We start from the raw sequence: 10,000 nt of genomic DNA, 5'->3' as shown, positions 1-10,000 counted from the left end.
TATGACTGGTATCGAAAATGACCTTTACAGGATTTTCACCTTCTTTGATGCTACTTTCCAGTAGACATCAGGACAAATTCACCAGTCTAGCATCAAACCATACCGGACACCGAGAAATGTTGCCATTTCTCTTCCCGATGAGCTTTTCCCTGTTCATTCGCCATTACTAAGGGATTCTCAGTTGATTTCTTTTCCTCCCCTTACTGATATGCTTAAGTTAAGGGGGTTCTCTCGCCCAATTCAGGTTATGTAGTTGATTGTCTCTTAATTGGTTCACTGACCAATATGAGACAGAAACCGATTCAGCAGTTTTGTTCGCTACTACTATCAAACACAGGTCGAAGTTTCCATTCAGTCATTAATTCCAACTTTCAAATGTTGTTGTTTCAGCTTTCGCTTACTAGAAGCAACATAATACTCGCTGCAATACAGACCTCGGGAAACCCTCACCGTGAATAAGGTTCACTCACATATTTCACTACATTTTGCGTGGGATTGGAGATGAGGCTACTCGTTCTTGCTCAGTACTAGGCTGAAAATTAACGAAACTTCGTTACAAACGTTCACATGTTGATGTTTCCGCTTTCGCGTACTCGAAACAACATAATACTAGTCTTTGTAATTTAGTTTCATAATTTCAACTGTTCTCATGCAGAATTTTTGCTCATTCTTATCCCAAATTTTGACCTGGCTACTAGTTACACTCCTTGTACTTATTGCAAAATGACCACAAATTTCAACAGCTTTCACATGTTGCTGTTTCGGCTTTCGCTTACTACAGTCAACATAATACTCGTTGCAAAATAAGTGCTCGGCATCTGCAATTTTCCAAAGACGAAGTTTCGCCAGTTCAATTTTCGCTCGCCAATTATGGCTACTAATTCACACGGTACTGAGCTCAACAACATTAAATTTGTTCAGCAAGACTTTCACATGTTGATGTTTTGGCTTTCGCCTACTAGAAGCAACATAATACTCGTCTTGTTAGCTCATTCAATGAGAATAGCTTTTCCCGTTGAGAATTTTTGCCTTCAATTGGCGTTGTAGTGAGTTTGGCTACTCAGATCACCAAATACTTGTGACAATTCGAACCAGAAATGTTTTCAATTTTCACATGCTGATGTTTCGGATTCAACCTACTAGAAGCAGCATAATACTTGTATTCAACAATTTCTGTATCAAATCCCAGTTTTCTCTGGTGCATCTTTGCCAAACTATTCCAAACTGCCTGAGTCTGAATACCAATTACAGGTACTAGTAAATGCACGTTACTAAGGACTATATAGTTCTAGGTTACTGTACACAGCGACGTTCACATGTTGATGTTTCAGCTGCCGCTTACTAGAAACAACATAATACTTATCGTGCATACCTTTCCATAACTTGTCCTTTTCAGATGCATTAGTTTCCCTTTGTCTTGGCTTCTACAGTCAGACTGGCTACTAGTAACAGCACAGTACTAATCACATATCGTTCTACAGTTTGCAGACAACTTTCACATGTTGATGTTTCAGCTTTCGCCTACTAGAAACAACATAATACTCGCTGTATACATTTGTAGTTCTCTATGTAACTTTCATGTGAAGAAGTTTCGCCAGTCTTTTTGACTGTCTCAAATCTGAGTCATGCTTAGGCTACTAGTTGCTTCATAGTACTTATCGCCTCGAGATCATTGAACAAAACTTGATTTTCACATGTTGCTGTTTCAGCTTCCGCTTACTAGAAACAACATAATACTAGTCTCATTAAGTTCCGTCTCTTTGCAATTTTCTTATGAAGAAAATTCGCCATCACAATGACTCCAGCAGTTCTTGATCAAGGAATGCAATCATTGATCAGAATGCTATTATTTGAATCGGTTCTGCTTTAAGTGTTCCAATTTTATTGGAAGCACCAACAATAGAACATCAATGTGTTCAATCGAGAGTTATATAACCCTGAATCGGACGCAGTCAACAGCCGAAGCCGAGACCGCCTTTTGCGTTAGAGAGGTCGGTAAACAAATCTTGCGATTCATACCGAATTAACACATATAGCTGTGCTCCTCTTCGTAAAGCGAGCCAAGTGATCCCCTGTTGAAGGATGTATTTGGACCAATCTAGTAGCATTTGGTTTCCAACAAGCTCTCCCAAGTTAGCTTACTTATTGGGCTTTTCAACCAATTCGGTTGGCTACAAGCATCATCAAAGTACTAGCCACAGTTTGATCGCAAAATTCTACGACTTTCACATGTTGATGTTTCGGCTTGCGCTTAGCCTACTATAAGCAACATAATACTAGTCATATCATAGAGCGTGATCAGCTTGTGACGTTCTCATGATGAAGTTTCACCAACAGTGTCTCACTTCGAGCTTAAATCCAGCTACTAGTAACTACACAGTACTGACTGCAACGATAACTTTTATCTATACCTTTCACATGCTGCGCTTTCGGCCAGGGCCTACTAACGTCAACATAATACTCGATATAAACTTTTGTTCATGATGCAGCTTCCCCATGCAGAAGTTTCGCCTTCAAATGCTCTCTTGGCCATATGACGTAAGAAAAGGTTACTAGTAACATCACAGTACTAGCCACAGTTTGATTGCAAAATTCTACGACTTTCACATGTTGATGTTTCGGCTTGCGCTTAGCCTACTAGAAGCAACATAATACTAGTCATATCATAGAGCGTGATCAGCTTGTGACGTTCTCATGATGAAGTTTCACCAACAGTGTCTCATTTCGAGCTTAAATCCAGCTACTAGTAACTACACAGTACTGACTGCAACGCTAACTTTTATCTATACCTTTCACATGCTGCGCTTTCGGCCAGGGCCTACTAACGTCAACATAATACTCGATATAAACTTTTGTTCATGATGCAGCTTCCCCATGCAGAAGTTTCGCCTTCAAATGCTCTCTTGGCCATATGACGTAACACAAGGTTACTAGTAACATCACAGTACTAGCCACAATTTGATCGCAAAATTCTACGACTTTCACATGTTGATGTTTCGGCTTGCGCTTAGCCTACTATAAGCAACATAATACTAGTCATATCATAGAGCGTGATCAGCTTGTGACGTTCTCATGATGAAGTTTCACCAACAGTGTCTCACTTCGAGCTTAAATCCAGCTACTAGTAACTACACAGTACTGACTGCAACGATAACTTTTATCTATACCTTTCACATGCTGCGCTTTCGGCCAGGGCCTACTAACGTCAACATAATACTCGATATAAACTTTTGTTCATGATGCAGCTTCCCCATGCAGAAGTTTCGCCTTCAAATGCTCTCTTGGCCATATGACGTAAGAAAAGGTTACTAGTAACATCACAGTACTAGCCACAGTTTGATTGCAAAATTCTACGACTTTCACATGTTGATGTTTCGGCTTGCGCTTAGCCTACTAGAAGCAACATAATACTAGTCATATCATAGAGCGTGATCAGCTTGTGACGTTCTCATGATGAAGTTTCACCAACAGTGTCTCATTTCGAGCTTAAATCCAGCTACTAGTAACTACACAGTACTGACTGCAACGCTAACTTTTATCTATACCTTTCACATGCTGCGCTTTCGGCCAGGGCCTACTAACGTCAACATAATACTCGATATAAACTTTTGTTCATGATGCAGCTTCCCCATGCAGAAGTTTCGCCTTCAAATGCTCTCTTGGCCATATGACGTAACACAAGGTTACTAGTAACATCACAGTACTAGCCACAATTTGATCGCAAAATTCTACGACTTTCACATGTTGATGTTTCGGCTTGCGCTTAGCCTACTAGAAGCAACATAATACTAGTCATATCATGGAGCGTGATCAGCTTGTGACGTTCTCATGATGAAGTTTCACCAACAGTGTCTCATTTCGAGCTTAAATCCAGCTACTAGTAACTACACAGTACTGACTGCAACGATAACTTTTATCTATACCTTTCACATGCTGCGCTTTCGGCCAGGGCCTACTAATGTCAACATAATACTCGATATAAACTTTTGTTCATGATGCAGCTTCCCCATGCAGAAGTTTCGCCTTCAAATGCTCTCTTGGCCATATGACGTAACACAAGGTTACTAGTAACATCACAGTACTAGCCACAATTTGATCGCAAAATTCTACGACTTTCACATGTTGATGTTTCGGCTTGCGCTTAGCCTACTAGAAGCAACATAATACTAGTCATATCATAGAGCTTGATCAGCTTGTGACATTCTCATGATGAAGTTTCACCAACAGTGTCTCATTTTGAGCTTAAATCCAGCTACTAGTAACTACACAGTACTGACTGCAACAATAACTTTTATCTATACCTTTCACATGCTGCGTTTTCGGCCAAGGCCTACTAACGTCAACATAATACTCGATATAAAATTTTGATCATGATGCAGCTTTCCCATGCAGAAGTTTCGCCTTCAAATGCTCTCTTGGCCATATGACGGAACACCAGGTTACTAGTAACATCACAGTACTAGCCACAGTTTGATTGCAAAATTCTACGACTTTCACATGTTGATGTTTCGGCTTGCGCTTAGCCTACTAGAAGCAACATAATACTAGTCATATCATAGAGCGTGATCAGCTTGTGACGTTCTCATGATGAAGTTTCACCAATAGTGTTTCATTCGAATTGGTTCTGCTTTAAGCTCTCCAATTGTTTTGGATGAACCAGTTTTGCCCTTCGAAGCCACTTTTGTGAGCTTTTGTGGGTCTTTACCAAGAGGATATACCTCAAGGCCTCTTTCAATTCCTTTAAGTTCTTTCAACTCCTTTACAGTTTCTAGGTTCACATAGCTGCAAACCTTATTTCTAGTTTTAAGTCTGGCCAACTTGGGGAGAGTTGGTGCAGACCGTGACCAATTCTAGTAGGATGCCACAACAAGAATGTGATCAACTTAGCTTGTCGATGAACCTGCCCCACATTCAAACAACTCTATCGCCTTTTCCTCGTATAGTTATATGCGAGGGCCTCTCATAGAGAGCGCTGTTAGCAACCTTTTCCACATAGACGATAAAGTTGTGAGTGTTTTGCACATGGCTGTTGTCATCACCACGTGACGAGTCAACTCAGCTTGACTCTCTACACTCCGACAAGCTTTGCACATACGCCTTTAGTTCAGTATGTGTCTTTAATCTGACTCCGGTGCCTCAAGCCGGAAAAATTGTCAGATTATGATCATTATCGGTTAGTCATCCCGATGCAAGATCGTATCGTACTGTCTTTGTCTACCTCCAGATTCCGAAGAACAGGAGGAGACTCTCCCAGACCTACATATCTGGGAGAATGTTCAGAGGGCGAGAAGCTGTGGATTACTCTCCCCTAAGAACTGACTAAACTTTACCCTCGTCCAAGGTAAGTTTATTTTAGCTAGCCTTCTATGTAAAGGATCTGAGGCTAAGCTGTGTTTTTTCGAGCCTTTGGCTCGGAGCAAGTTCAGTGGGCGCCCCGAGTAGCTCAACTCTTTCCCACTGAACAGCGCAACGCTCTGTCACTCGCTGGGATTTTTGCGTGTCGGTTCTAACCACGCGACTTGTGGACCTTTTTAGGCCTTTCTCATTCACAAGTCTATAGCTGGGCTTCTATAACCCAGCTTCTGAGATCTAGATAGCTGCAGTTCTGCTAGGCTGCTTTTGCTAACTAGTCTCCCTTTAAGCAGTCCCTTGCCATGACTGCTGAACTATGTATCCACACAAGTAGTTTTTGAGCTCGATACATAATTCGAGATTGGTTGCCAAGCAATCTCTAGCGACAGAGCGTCATGCGCACTACAGACATGGCCTCTACCAGCAGCCATGCCCGAAGGAATCAATCACTGATCCTTCCGCAGGTTCCCCTACGGAAACCTTGTTACGACTTTTACTTCCTCTAGACAATTAAGCTCGATCCGCTTCATCCCGTTGCCGGAGACCGAAGTCCCAACAGTAGGAATTTGCAATTCTTGCTTAACTATCCAATCAGTAGTAGCGACGGGCGGTGTGTACAAAGGGCAGGGACGTAATCCCTATGAGTTGTTGACTCATAAGTACCAGGAATTCCTGGTTCACGTCTGCAAGTTACAACAGACGATCCCCTTGAAGCGCTGTACTTTTCTCTGATTGCCCAGTCCATTTCGGACCAAGGGCTGAGTACTCAATCTAAAAGTACACAGTGTAGCGCGCGTGCAGTCCAGAACATCTAAGGGCATCACAGACCTGTTATAGCCTCACTTCATCTGCGGTATTTAATTCCGCATAGTTCCTCTAAGAAGTGTTTGAATTCACATATAGTGAATTTCATTATTTAGATGGAGAAGATCTCGTTCGTTATCGGAATTAACCAGACAGATCACTCCACTAACTAAGAACGGCCATGCACCACCGCCCATATAATCATGAAAGATATTCAATCTGTCAATCCTTAAGATGTCTGGACCGGGTGAGTTTTCCCGTGTTGAGTCAAATTAAGCCGCAGGCTCCACTCCTGGTGGTGCCCTTCCGTCAATTCCTTTAAGTTTCGATTTTGCAACCATACTTCCCCCGGAACCAATAAACTTTGGTTTCCCGGTTAATCTCTTGCCAAGTCAAGATCGACTTTGACAAATTGTAGGTTGGTATAGTTTATGGTCAGAATTACGAGGGTATCTAATCCTCTTCAATACTCTGACTTTCGTTCTTGATTAATGAAAACATTCTTGGCAAATGCTTTCGCAGTAGTTTGTCTTGCCACGATCCAAGAATTTCACCTCTAACGTAGCAATACAAATGCCCCCGTCTGTTCCTTTCAATCATTACCGCACTCAGCCAACCGGCATCAATCGAGTAGCGGGTCATTCTCCATTATTCCATGCTTTATTATTCGATCCCAAAGGATGCTTTGAACACTCTAATTTTCTCAGGGTGAAAACACCGTTTCCACAGTTCGTCACATTTAAGTGCAAACTATTTCTTCGATGCGAAGGATGAGCGGAACGAGTCAACAGATTTAACTGAAGACCATGTTGCCGTTCTACTCAAACAGATCCAACTATGAGCTTTTTAAACGCAGCAACTATTGCATACGCTTGTAGAGGCTGGTATTACCGCGGCTGCTGGCACCAGACTTGCCCTCTACTCGTTCATCAATGGAGCTTTTAAGTCCATTCCATTCTGATTACAAACCATAAAGGTTCATATCATTATTTCTAGTCACTACCTCCTCGTGCGGAGAGTGGGTAATTTGCGTGCCTGCTGCCTTCCTTGGATGTGGTAGCCGTTTCTAAGGCTCCCTCTCCGGAATCGAACCCTGATTCCCCGTTACCCGTCACAACCATGGTAGTCCGTTACACTACCATCATAGGTTGATAGGTCAGAAATTCGGAAGTTCCGTCCCCAAGCCGAAGCTATCTGGGATCTTTCAGTTACTAGGACTCATCACGGGATGTGTCTGTACTTAGCAAATCACCCGGTGTAGTCTTGTAAAAGTCTCCGACAGTGTCGGACAATCAGCATGCATTAGCTGCAGGGTTACCGCAGTTATTCATTTAGCTTGCAAATCAACTAATAGATAGTAACTGATTTAATGAGCCATTCGCGGTTCCACTTTTTCAAGCTTCGCTTGCACATGCATGGCTTAGTCTTTCAGACAAGCATATGGCAACTGACAGGATCAATCAGTTTAATTGTACTTTGAACAATCTTTCGATTTGTTCGAATTTAGAAAGACATAGCCTTGCGGCCTCGTCAATCTTGCTTTGAGCTTTTTAAATCACGAAGAGTTTCAATGCATGCTTTGGCATGGCTACTAGTTACTACACAGTACTCTACACACTTAGAGTTACCCACGATTACACATTTCACATGCTGATGTTTCGGCTCGCGCGTACTAGAAACAGCATAATACTATGTGTACTGGTAGATAGCGCTCTGTGAGCATTTCCCATGAGCAGGTTTTGCCCTCCAAATCTCTGTTCTACTGTTACCAATACCGGCTAACAACTGTATCATACTAGGGAGAATTGACTCATGATTTAAAAACCAGATGTTCACATGTCGATGTTTCGGCTCTCGCCTACTAGAAACAACATAATACTAGTCTGTTAAAAATCTCAATCACGCCGCCTCTTCAGATACAGAAGTTTTACCTTTTATTGGTTAGAGAACAGCTTTCCAGCTGTCGACATGGTTACTAGTAACAACACCGTACTCAACACAAAAACTTTTCAACTTCACAACTTTCACATGCTGATGTTTCTGCTTTCGCATACTAGAAACAGCATAATACTTATTGTTTTGTCAAGTAATTTGTGTGTCTTTCCCATGTGAAGTTTCACCGGTCAACAATGTTTCCCTGACCAATTACGGCTACTAGTAGCTGTATAATACTAGGGAAAATGATTGAGGATTTAATATCAGATTTTCACATGTTGATGTTTCGGCTTTCGCCTACTAGAAACAACATAATACTAGTCTGCTAAGAAATCTCGCTCAAATTGCCTTTTCACATACAGAAGTTTCACCTTCTATTGGTTAGAGAACAGTTCTCAGCTGTCGACATGGTTACTAGTAACAACATCGTACTCAACACAAAAATTCTTCAACTTCACAACTTTCACATGCTGATGTTTCTGCTTTCGCGTACTAGAAACAGCATAATACTTATTGCTTTGTCAAGAAGTGTGTGTGTCTTTCCCATGCGAAAGTTTCACCGGTCAGCAATAATTGCCGTGTCCAATTAAGGTTACTCATAGCTGTATAATACTAGGGAAAATGATTGAGGATTTAATATCAGATTTTCACATGTTGATGTTTCGGCTTTCGCCTACTAGAAACAACATAATACTAGTCTGCTAATAAATCTCGCTCAAATTGCCTTTTCACATACAGAAGTTTCACCTCTTCTTGGTCACTGTACAGATGATGCTGTCTGTTCTTTATTTGGTTCTGCTTATTATAAGGAGGGGCATCACTCCTTCCTCCTTGGTTTGCATGCATTAAGCCTGCTTTGTGAAAAGCGTATCTTTCTAGCTTTTCTTCGCCTTACTCGAGTAGGACGATACAATCCAGACATTAGTCAGTCTTGGTGTAAAGTCACTGAGTATTATTCGGTTCTGCTTTATTCAGCAATATGCTGTATAATTGTTGTAATTTGCGAACATATTTGTTCTCAGTTCCGAACTACTAGCGACGACAGATTACCAGCGGTCATGAGCCATCAAGGTAGTTCTTTGGTGCATCAAGTAGAGAGGTGCCATCAAACAACACTTCCCTAATAATGCTACACACATAGAATTTGCTACAGTGCAGCTTTTTACTTTGCAAAATTTGCGCACAAATTTTGCATAGAATAAATGTTTTATCAAGATTTTTAGATCCCCTCCCTTGAGAGAACGTTACTCCTTTAAGTGAACACCCCGCGGCGTCCTGTTGTTATTGCTTATAACCATTTCGCAAGCCGGAGGCATAATGCACTACGCAAGCCGCTACTTTGGCACAGAGGCACCTAGTTTTACACCCGGGACTTCAGGTGGCCCCAGTTTTACACCCAGTACAGCGGTGCCAGTTGGTAACCCGGTGGATCCTCGGAGACCAGACATGATCATAGATCAAACCCGATGTATGCTACTCCTGAACGTATAGTATCTCCACTGTGCAATGAAATTATCGTTCGTTTCGGGCCTTCCTATACGTTCAGCAGACAATCGCTAGGAATTCACCTCGTGACCCGTGGTGACCACACTGGATTTCAAGTTTATTGATTTGGACAGACCTGTCATTTATTTTGCTTTTCAGCTTCAGTTCTGCTCGATCTAGCTTGCCTAAGGCTTGATCTCGCTTTGCTCACCCCTGTAGGAGCCTCTACTAGTACCACTCGGAGTAATGGGGAATCCACCAGACCTAATCGATGAATGCCATCAAACAACAAACATCATACCCGGCTTCATCAGGCATATTTTATTACTTCCGAGAGGTACTTTAGTATCAGATCTTTCTCCATGCCTCTTATGAGGACCCGTCAGACCTTTCGGTTTATCGTTTAGCTTCAGTCCTGCTCGAT

At 41.9% G+C, this 10,000-nt stretch overlaps 1 non-coding gene and 1 pseudogene across 1 annotated transcript in view; both read right to left on the bottom strand.

Moving 5' to 3' along the window:
- The window catches only part of LOC142356463 (large subunit ribosomal RNA), a 3,522-nt gene extending 3,273 nt beyond the window's left edge, over positions 1-249 (bottom strand). The window contains exon 1 of the ribosomal RNA XR_012761418.1: positions 1-249. This exon is cut by the window's left edge and continues 3,273 nt beyond it. This is a non-coding gene — a ribosomal RNA (large subunit ribosomal RNA).
- Positions 250-1,932: 1,683 nt separating this feature from the next.
- LOC142356462 (5.8S ribosomal RNA) lies at positions 1,933-2,084 on the bottom strand (annotated as a pseudogene).
- Positions 2,085-10,000: the final 7,916 nt, after the last annotated feature.

This window comes from Convolutriloba macropyga, unplaced genomic scaffold (genome assembly GCF_964194025.1).
Source record: "Convolutriloba macropyga unplaced genomic scaffold, txConMacr16.3 SCAFFOLD_5455, whole genome shotgun sequence".
In the NCBI taxonomy this organism is placed as follows: Eukaryota; Metazoa; Xenacoelomorpha; order Acoela; family Convolutidae; genus Convolutriloba; species Convolutriloba macropyga.
This window is presented reverse-complemented; position numbering and strand designations above follow the sequence as displayed.